This window comes from Pinus tabuliformis, chromosome 8 (assembly GCF_031772625.1).
Source record: "Pinus tabuliformis cultivar Carrire ecotype Pingquan chromosome 8, CPIR1, whole genome shotgun sequence".
Taxonomy (NCBI): domain Eukaryota; kingdom Viridiplantae; phylum Streptophyta; class Pinopsida; order Pinales; family Pinaceae; genus Pinus; species Pinus tabuliformis.
In genome coordinates, this window is record NC_142294.1 from 1,658,376,961 (window position 1) to 1,658,387,890 (window position 10,930).

Genomic DNA, 10,930 nt, shown 5'->3' on the forward strand with positions numbered 1-10,930 from the left:
GTGTTGCAAGGTCACCCCAGTCGAGCCTGCTCTGTCTCGTTTATTCATGTGACCCAATATGCAGGGGAAACCCTTTCTGAAACTGCGTCAATGAATGTCTGTAATTTATAATTTATTGAAATGAGATTGATAGAGAAGGAGAAAGGAACCAAAATCTGGTAGTACACGCAGTACACGTGAAGTGCAGATATGGCCCTGAGATTTATGTTGAGTTAGGTCGAAATTAGATGGTTTCACACACTGTCGGTGGAAGGAATGGAAGGGCTTAATCTCCTCCATATTTAGGTTGAAAGGACAGTTGCCACGATGGGAGGTCAGTATGAAATTGCAATGTATGGAATGTAGTCCAGTACTATTTTTACCAAAAAAAATTGAACAGTACAAACAATAATACTTTATTATAATAATAGAACGAATTGAAGTATAGTAAGGTTTGAAGGTGTCAAAGCCAGTGTGAATGCTGACATGTCTAACAGTGACTATTGAGATTATGACATTAGCCAGGGACTTGCACACCAAAACCCAAAACCAGTTTCTAGCCCGATAAATCTTTTGTTCATGGATGATATGTTAGAAATCATATACATTTCACAACTTGTTTGACCACAGCAAGATAAGCACCGTACCTACCTAATGTATAAAAGAAGACTGATAAGCAGGAGGAGGGGCAGGCAGTCCACTGCCAAAGCGATGGTTGCTATAATTAGTAGAGGAATTGTAAGAACCGTGCTCTAATATGTCTGATTTTGAGTCTGAGTCAGTAAAGAAAAATGCTCAAATGTAACTATGTGCTCCTTCAGCAGCCATGATGTCATGGTGACTTGGGAGCTCCACAGGCAATTTGTGAATTTCTAACCATTACATTAACCCACTTGCAACTTCTCTCGGTAATTCTTTCCTCGCATCTCTATTAGACACTTAATAGACATTTTAACATAGGATAATGTATAAAACACAGGGAGAACATCAAGGTGTACAATGGAATTTATTGTGAGTATTAAAATGTTTAGATATTTGTTTTCAGATATTCTAATATAATCCCACTGCAGCAGAGTGAGGTACAAATGTTGGAGAATTCCTAAAACAAAAAATACTTGTGCCATTTTGACTTCTTTTGAAGTTGAAAATTCTTCGGAGAAAGACTAATTTCGAGATTTTTTCAATTTTAGGACTCGAACTCAGATAGTCAGATTGTTGCCACTCCTCCTTCCATATTTCCCTGCATATTTGATTGAATGAGGCCTTCAAGCATCAATGTCCCATTACAAGGCACCATGGCCCGTTGGCAGAGAAAGTAAGTTGTGAGTTGAACATCCCATGGCTGAACACCGTGGCAGCACCTATCTCCTATGTAGCATGTGCATTAAACTGCAACCCTTGAAAGCACGTTGGCTCCTGAGGAGTAGGGTTACTGACTAATAATTGATCCACATACATGGTGGACCAATTTTTGTTGAAATTTATGATTAAATGGATTGGAATTGTAGAGCCTGATTGGCACTGATGGACTCAGTAACAAATATCTACTTCACCCTGATTATGCACTGTGGGTTTCATATACAATTTCATGGAACAAACAAACAATTTGATTAAAACTCTAGATTGTGATGGTATAGCTGGATTCAGCAATAAACATATACTGCATCCCGATTTCTGCGAGATCATGAAAGTAAACAAATAATTTGGCTGTAATTGTATTTGTAGATTTTGATAGCATAGAAGGATTCAGTAACAAACAACTTACTGCACTTGAATTATGCTAGTTGTGACATACAATTTTCTCAATCAAAGAAACAAGAATATTTTTAGAAATGAGGGCCAAGGTCGCTATTAAATGCAGATTCTACATAACAGATAGGTAGAGCCAATGTCTTTAAATGAGATTTTTTGGAGTTTCCTAGTGAAAAAATTTGTGGCCAAATCTTGATTTGTGTTGTTTAAACTGGTTTTTTAATTGCATATATAGATTCAGCACCCTCAAAAATCTCTGGGGCACTTTCTTTGTGAAGAGTTCACCTAGACAACTTGTGATTTCAATGAATCCCTAGCAGATTTTAGACAAATTTAATAAGAAAACTTTCCAAAAAATCACATTTAAAACTATTAGAATCTAAAAATATCTTGCAATCCTAAAAAAGAGCAAGTTCAAACCATTAACCTTGCTGTTATCTGCCAGATTCCTGATATATATAAAAATGCCCATGGTTGCCCCTATAAACAACATTTGCTCACCTGAAAACAAAGCACTGCTATCAAGGAGAGGGGAGACTGCACGAATCACAAACAAACGAAAGAGACTGTTAAAAATTGTTGCTTGTTGCTGAATTTTGATTCTTTCTTGCTTGCAGTTATAGTATCTGTCCTTACCTTTGGGTATATTGGCTGTGAGATAAGAAGTGAGGAGAAGCGGAGGACACCATTAAAGTAGCAGTAGCAGAGGAGGTTTCGATTGGGGCAACCTGGGAACACATCCACATTACTCTAAACTCTTGATCTCTCCATTAGTCCTGTGAATGTGTTGCAAGGTCACCCCAGTCGAGCCTGCTCTGTCTCATTTATTCATGTGAGCCCAATATGTAGGGGAAACCCTTTCTGAAACTGCGTCAATGAATGTCTGTAATTTATAATTTATTGAAATGAGATTGATAGAGAAGTATAAAGGAACCGAAATCTGGTAGTACAAGAAATACACGTGAAGTGCATATATGGCCCTGAGATTTATGTTGAGTTAGGTCAGTATGAAATTGCAATGTATGGAATGTAGTCCAGTACTATTTTTACCAGAAAAAATTGAATAGTACAAACAATAATACTTTTTTATAATAATAGAACGAATTGAAGTATAGTAAGGTTTGAAGGTGTCAAAGCCAGTGTGAATGCTGACGTGTCTAACAGTGACTATCGAGACTATGACATTAGCCAGGGACTTGCACACCAAAACCCAAAACCAGTTTCTGGCCCGATAAATCTTTTGTTCATGGATGATATGTTATAAATCATATACATTTCACAACTTGCTTGACCACGGTAAGATAAGCACCGTACCTACCTAATGTATAAAAGAAGACTGATAAGCAGGAGGAGGGGCAGGCAGTCCACTGCCAAAGCGATGGTTGCTGTAATTAATAGAGGAATTGTAAGAACCGTGCTCTAATATGTCTGATTTTGAGTCTGAGTCAGTAAAGAAAAATGCTCAAATGTAACTATGTGCTCCTTCAGCAACCATGATGTCATGGTGACTTGGGAGCTCCACAGGCAATTTGTGAATTTCTAACCATTACATTAACCCACTTGCAACTTCTCTCGGTAATTCCTTCCTCGCATCTCTATTAGATACTTAATAGACATTTTAACAAAAAATACTTGTGCCATTTTGACTTCTTTTGAAGTTGGAAATTCTTCAGAGAAATAATCCCAATAGCAATGTTAAGATACACACAATAATCCCAAAATAGAGACATCCACTTATGCCACTCTAGTAAGATCACCTGAAATATCACATAGAAAACAGCCACAAACCAAGGATCGCCCATGTGGCATGGCACTGAAACCGTTTACAATGTTAGTAACAAAATGAGGAAGGATACTATGACATTAGCCAGGGACTTGCACACCAAAACCAGTTTCTGGCCTGATAAATCTTTTGTTCACGGATGATATGTTATAAACCATATACATTTCACACTTTGCATACGTATAGAAGTTCAGTTCGGCTAAACTTAACAGAAAGGAAGTATATCTCTAGGTGATAATGACAACTCTTCCATGTTACACTTAAGCCCAGTACCTTGTAAGGATTTTGTGCTAGAGGGTGCAGATTTGTGTAATAGTAGATAAAAATCAACTCTCTAATACCATTTTTAAATATTTCTAATAAATTTTTATATTTCTAAATCAAATTCCATGAATTTGCCAGAATTCTTAATTCCATTGCTAATTTGTAAATATCTGCACACATATGTTATTGCAGTTTAGGGTGGGATAACTGTGTACACTGTTCCAGGTGGGAGAAATCTGTGCATAGATTGATAAAGGAAAAAAAACCACTTGCTATTCAGAAAAAATACCAAAAAAGGTCGTGAAAATAAATTAATATAAATACATACTCGCCTTGATTTTTTAACCATTAAAAAAAATTAGTATTTATTTTTGTTCAATATAATATAAAATAACAAACAAACATCTTCAATGAAACGAGATTCGAAAGAAGGAAAATCTTGAATTTGAAACTATGTGGCATGTAAGTTGTCTGAAATTTGAATATACAAACTGAAATTAATGAACATCAGTGACATTATTTCGTCAAAGCTCTACTCGTTGGAGCCAATGCACAATATATTCATTCACAAATTCCAAATACAGTCAAAGGACACACAATAAACAGACCAAACGCAGAAGCTAGTCTTCCACAATTTTCAAGTATTGATATCATTATCTGATTGGATACTCAAAGTAGAAAAATAAACAGATACATTCAAACTATTCACGTTTAGTGCAAATATGTAAAATGCAAAAGGGCAACCCTTACACTACAAGGTGGGTCAGTGCATCTCAAGAACTGAACCAATAAGAAGCAACCCTCGTAGCCACAATAATGACCCACATTCAGACCCTGGAGGCATAAAGCCTTGATCTTGTGTATTATTTAGTTGAGTTTGATGACCATGACCACATGTTAAGTGACAATGGCGGTGTAAGAAACAGTCCCTTATTCAGTTTGTGAACCCTACCGAGATCATGTGGAGTTGGGTTTCATAAATCTAAAAATGAGAGAAATGAAGACATAAATGGTACAAGAAACAGGTGTCTTATTAAGTTATTCAGGCTGTGGGCTTTACTGCAATAATGCAGAGTTGAGGTTTACAACTCACCATGCATCAAAAAACAAGAGAGAATTAAGGACGAATGGTACAAGAAGCAGGTATTTTATTCAAGTTGTGGGCTTTACTGCAGTAATGTGGAGTTGGGGTTCCTTTTTACCTACAGATCCAAGAATAAAATAAAAAGGAATGAGGGCACGGATGGTACAAGAAATATGCACTTTTTTCAAGTTGTGGGCTTTACTGCAATAATGCATATTTATGAAAGAACGGTACAAGAAACAGGTCTTTTATTCAGGTTGTGGGCTTTACTATGATCATGCGAAGTTGGGATTCTTTTTCTCTCACAGAGCTATACAAAGGGCAGGAATGAGGACAAGTATGGTACAAAAAATTGTTCCTATTTATTCAAGCTATGTACTTTACTTCAATAATGCAGATTCATAAGGCTGTTTAACTTCACTTCAATAATGCAGATTCATATAAGGATGGTATAAGAAACACGTCTCTTAATCAGGTTGTCGGTTCTATTGCAACCATGAGAGTTGGGGTTACGGTTCATGAGCTCCACACCACTATCTTGAGTTCTACGGCAATATTGCATTATTCGTATTTACCTGGCACCGTGAGACAACACAGTCTACAGTGTCGCTTATCTTAATAAAATGTCATTGGTGGGAACTTATTCATTTAGACAAAGTTTTTGTCTTGTTCTAGAAGACTACCCTTCTCAGGCATTTCCTCCCAAGTTTCTAGTCTGGTTATTACTATCCTCGGTCTTCAATTCGTCCTTCTTCCTTAAGGCTTAAACTACAGAAAACGGTCTTGTACATCAAAGTACCATTGGTCCTTCTTCCTTAAACTACAGATAACAGTCTTGTACATCAAAATACCATTGCTAAACGATGTTGCTGTAAATCAAACAGGTGGGCTACAGTGAAAATGGTTAATTAACTTAACAGAGTACTTTCATTATAGTGCATTACATTTATATGTTCTCTAATAATAACAGCAATAGGTATCCAGTACCTAGCAGATGCAATGGCATAGAACCAACAGCTGACACATTGTCTCTTCTTCCTATGCAGAAGAATATAAGAAACTCAAAATGGATTGGAAACATATACTTGTACGCAACTTTCAGCTTTTCAAACAAGAGTGTTGGTAGCTCACATATTTATATTCAACTTTTTGGTAATGACAAAATCCAATAGATGGACAGAGGAGGAAACTGCACAATAATAACACAAATTCTGATATGAACTGTTGCTCAGTAAATTGCATTGATTCAAATACTTAAAGCTAAGTGATTACATAGACTCAAACTTGCTAAGAACAAAGATACTAATCTTAACTCATGTGTGATTGACACTTCGCAGTCTCTTGTAAGAGTTGCTGTCATATTCTAATTTTTTTCCAGCTCAGTTGAAGAGGTAGCACTTGGAATATCTGTAGTACATAGTTTTGTTCAGAATTGAACCATAGAAATCTTGAAGACCAAACCTCTCCACTTAATTATTAAACCAGATTTTCGAAACTAAACTCTCATACTCTACCTATCTGTGTGATTCACTGAGAGCAACATCAGAAAATGGTGATCAGAAAATGGTGAACTGAGATCCATCCTATAAAACAAACCATAAGAAATTGAAATGCATGTAGCAGTGGAAAGAAAGTAGCAGAGAAAACTTATGTGAAAATGCATACTTGTTTGACTAGTTGCAGAGTCTAATAGCGAGGAGGAGCAGGGTAAACATATTTGGGAGGTGTGGGGAGTTTGTGGACTGGTGGAGGAGAAGAGGGGTGGGGTTTTCCTGTGGGAGCTGGAATGTAGGGAACCCTTGTAAGAGTCGGAGGAGGGACCTCGTAAGCATGACTTGGTTTGGGAGGAGGGACCTCGTAAGCATGACTTTACCACGATATTTATCATAATAAAACTGCCTCTTGTGTCGAGACCATTATAGAAAAGCCTTTTGGAAGGATGCCTGTTGAAGAAAATAAACTTTACACAAAACTGGCACTGCCTAGCCGCGGCCCTCTGTTAGGGTCCTAACAGTATCAGATCACTCATCTTTAACTTTACACTTTGCGAACTATGACACGCCTTTCTCTCTTGTATTCCACTTCATCCCTTTGATGCATGATAAGGAGAGCTCTTCGAACCTGAAATGAACAAATCAGCCCACTTGGTGAAAACCATGGCTATGATATCATTACTTCAGAGAAGCTGTAAACAACCTATCATATCATTACTTAAGAGAGGCTGTAAACAACATCATTAGGAAGGTTCTATAGGTGACGAAAGCCATTTCTCCCCGTGATATACATTGCCTGTTGCGCAAACTACCCATAAAATGATCTACGGGTAAGCAATATAACTCCAATATTGAGCTAGCTAACAAAACTAATTATAGAAGTAACATGTACTGACATTGGAAAATTATAATAATAAAATAGTCACTGCCGAAACTCACCAATATAATGAGTGTTGTAATTCTTACAGTTGATTCATTCAACCCCATTCTGACCATATCATCAATCAGACGCCTCTCAGATATGTTGATGCCGATTCCCATCCGTCTCTTTATCTGTGTCTCAACTCGCTGTTACAAGCATGTGGCACTAGCATGAGCAACCATCAATTTTCTTTATTGTTGCAAATCAAAGACCATGACATAGTTCGCAAGCATAGCAGGCTTTTGGTTTGAAGAAAGAATCCACAAATATAGCTGTTCTTACTTGCTAGATTAGATGAGACGCGTACCTGAATTTCACTTCTCATTTCTGGTGTCAAACTTATTTGTTCAGCAATGCCAAAGCGTGTAGCATCCATAGTAGAAACATTGAAAAGCCTCAAAGCTTCTGTGACATGTTCCTATGTTGCTATTGTTGACCTGCATTAAAAACAATATTTTCAATTTTTCAGATGCAATCTGACTAAGGAAATCGATTGACTTTGATTAACAATAATGCATACATTGAAAAATTACAAAATAATGCTGGGACTACTCACAATTGCATCTTTGCAATGGACTCGCTTAATCGAATAATAGCTTCTAACTGCCTCACTGTTATAGGTATGGCAGGAGAATCTCCACTTTCATGAGCCTATTGGCACATTTGCTGAAAATTCCAGACATAATACCGATGATTCCACAATCAAAAACTGATTGAAAGTATTTTTTTTGGAAAACTCATATTTCCCATCCAGAAAAACGATCCACAAATAAATGAGAGTACCTGTCTAATCCTAACATAGTTATAGACCTTGGCCCTCATGTCGTCGCCCAGAAGGATATTAGAGGGCTTCAAATCTCTGTGAATGAAGCTCGTCCGTGCAAGGTTGTGCAGGTACTCAACTCCCCGGGCGACATCGAGGGCAAAGCTAAGCCTCTGTTTCCATTCTAGCGGCCTCAGCCCGGCCGCCGCCCATTCAAACAGATGCAGACTCAGCGGCCCCTGGGGCATATACTCGTATACCAGCATCTTCTCCCCGCCGTCGATACAGTACCCAAGGAGACGAAGCCGATGCGCTGCTCAGGTAGTTAAGGAAGTTAAGGAGTTGCAGGTGATCCAACGACTCAAGATGGCTCAATCGTCTAACATATCATCTAATGGTGCATAGTAATGACACGTAGACAGAGAGCAAAGTTGATTTCAGAGGGGAACGCCTTACGGCGTAATTAATAACAATAAAAATGGATGATCCATAATACCATAGCACGTAAACTGTCTTATACCATAGCACTTAAACTGTCTTATAGTTAAAAGGTTGTTGCGACGTTCTCACAAATCTTATATTCTCTGGATAAGCGTGAATTTTTTTTGTTGTTTTTTTTTCTAATTTAGTGGTGAATCAGTAACTGTTTCTTAATTTATGGGAGATCCAGAATCAATTTTCTTAGTTGCCACTATAATGCCAAGAGTACATCCAATTACCTGCAAGTCGATATACTAAGATCCTATGTTTTAGTGAATATTTTATCACCATAAAAACCCAACATATATAAGTAGGTGATATAAATTTGAAAATATACATACGTTAGAGATGAGTTGTTAGTCTATTATGATGCTACAGCCACATAAAAGGTTCGATCATGGACAGATTTGTGATCCAGTGAATCAGTTTCCCTAATCTTCAATTCACTTACAACTTTTTTGGTTGTTTGTATTTCATCCCGTTGTTGTTTTTCAATTCACTTATAACTTCATACGTTGCCGGTCTTTCATTGGGTTGGATTTTTATGCACAACATGGCCAACTCCGCCCATTTCCACATTGTGCTCATTTTGACCTGTTTCACCACTTATTCATCCAAAATGATTTCAATATTTACTACCCAAATCATTTATCTCCCAAAGAGATAAAATTCGGAATCCATAACACCATTACATTTTTAGTTCTCCAATATCTTCATACCCACAAATACAAATATATAATTCATCGCTTGCATTCAATGCAATGTTGAGTCTTGTTTTCGAGTCATGTCACTTCTCTAAAACATTTGGTCCTCTTCAATAACAAGATCGCTAGTGATTTAGAAACTATTTTTTCCGATCAAACACAACTTACTAGAGAATTGCAAGGAAGTTTTTCATTTCAAAATCACTTAAAAAGTAGTGTTGACCGTGACGCAGACCAGAAGAAAGCATGGTTCAACCCTTCAGCACTTTGAGAAGCAACCCCAACACTCAGAGACGGTTCCCTCCTTCCTGAAGAGGCAATTGAACCATACATCCATATAACTAAAGAAGCGTGTGTGGACATCACCTGGGAAGTTGGCGATGTTGTGCTGTTTAGACAATCGCTTTGTACAACATGGAGACGGTACTGCTCTCACATCCTTACCCAACAGTTGCGAAACAAAATCAACTACAAGTAATGGTTCAATGAATGCAGTTGAAGACATATCGAGATTGAGGGGTAATCCCATTTGGGTTGGCCTTAAACTTTGGCAAAACATTAATGTACCTTTCAGTTGGTAGCTCCCATAGAACAATATCAAGAACTTGCAGGGCTTCATGCGGAGCATCAGCCTGCCTCCCAGATAGGAATTGGCCTAAATGGTGTAAGTTAACTCGAGCTGCAAAATCTATAACTACCTTGAACTGACGCTCTCTTCTTGGACAACCAGGTCCATCGTCCCCTCAACAAGCAAGATGTTAAATTCTTTCGAGGTAAAGGGCAATGGCTCAGCTGTGTACAGACTGTTGCTCTCCTCGTTAATGGCGGTGTAGAAAGATAATCCAACGCTCTTCATGTGTTTTGTTGTACTTAAATCTAGCGATGTCTCTGTGACACCTGCGGGTTTTGGTGTAACGGAAATCTTGACTCCAAAAAGTGGTATCAGAGCCAAAAGTCTTGAGTTCGAAACACACCTGGCTTGCGTTGGGGGAGATTGTTGCACTTCTGTTAATGGTGGTGTAGAAGGATTATTCGAAACACAACTGGCTCGCATTGGGGGCTGTAGAAGGATTATTCGAAACACAAGGATTATTCGAAACACACCTGGCTCGCATTGGGGGCTGTGGCTCGCGTTGGGGGAGATTGTTGCGCTCAAGGATTATTCGAAACACACTTGACTCGGGTTGGGGGAGATTGTTGCGCTCCTTGTTAATGACGGTGTAGAAGGATAATCCAACGCTCCGAGTGTGTTTCGTGACATGTGCTTAAATTTAAAGATGTGTCTATTTACTAACCCCTGCAAGTTTTGGTGTAACGGCAATAGTGACTCTAAAACAAAGGTCTTAGACCATCATAAACAGAACCCAGAACCCAAATGGGTATCTCTCTATTGGTCGACTAGTTGTCTGATAAAAGCTTTGTTTACAGCCAAATTGGTATCTATGTATTGGTTGACTAGTTGTCTGATAAAAGCTTTGTTGACACCTCGTGAAGTCACCTCAGGTTTTATAGTCACATCGTATTGGTGAAGATCCTTTTCCGATAAGTTTGTAATAAAATGATTTGCCTTCTTCACAAGGACCTTTATGCCTGTTTGAACTTTCCGAGGATGGCGAGGAAAAACCAAGTTTTTACTAGATATAGGAGGAGCTTGAACCTGAGATGAACCTGCTACCTCAGGTTTGGAAGATTGCAATGTAATTTTC

The 10,930-nt window shown here is 38.1% G+C and overlaps 1 long non-coding RNA gene and 1 pseudogene across 1 annotated transcript; both read right to left on the minus strand.

The window, feature by feature from the left end:
- Positions 1 to 6,185: 6,185 nt before the first annotated feature.
- Positions 6,186 to 7,409, minus strand: LOC149242553 (uncharacterized). The gene is made up of 2 exons (XR_016245730.1): positions 7,322 to 7,409; positions 6,186 to 6,983 (listed from the first exon to the last, which is right to left on the minus strand). It is a non-coding gene; the product is annotated as an uncharacterized LOC149242553 (long non-coding RNA).
- A 420-nt stretch (positions 7,410 to 7,829) lies between these two features.
- On the minus strand, positions 7,830 to 9,729 carry LOC149242554 (receptor protein kinase TMK1 pseudogene; annotated as a pseudogene).
- Positions 9,730 to 10,930: the final 1,201 nt, after the last annotated feature.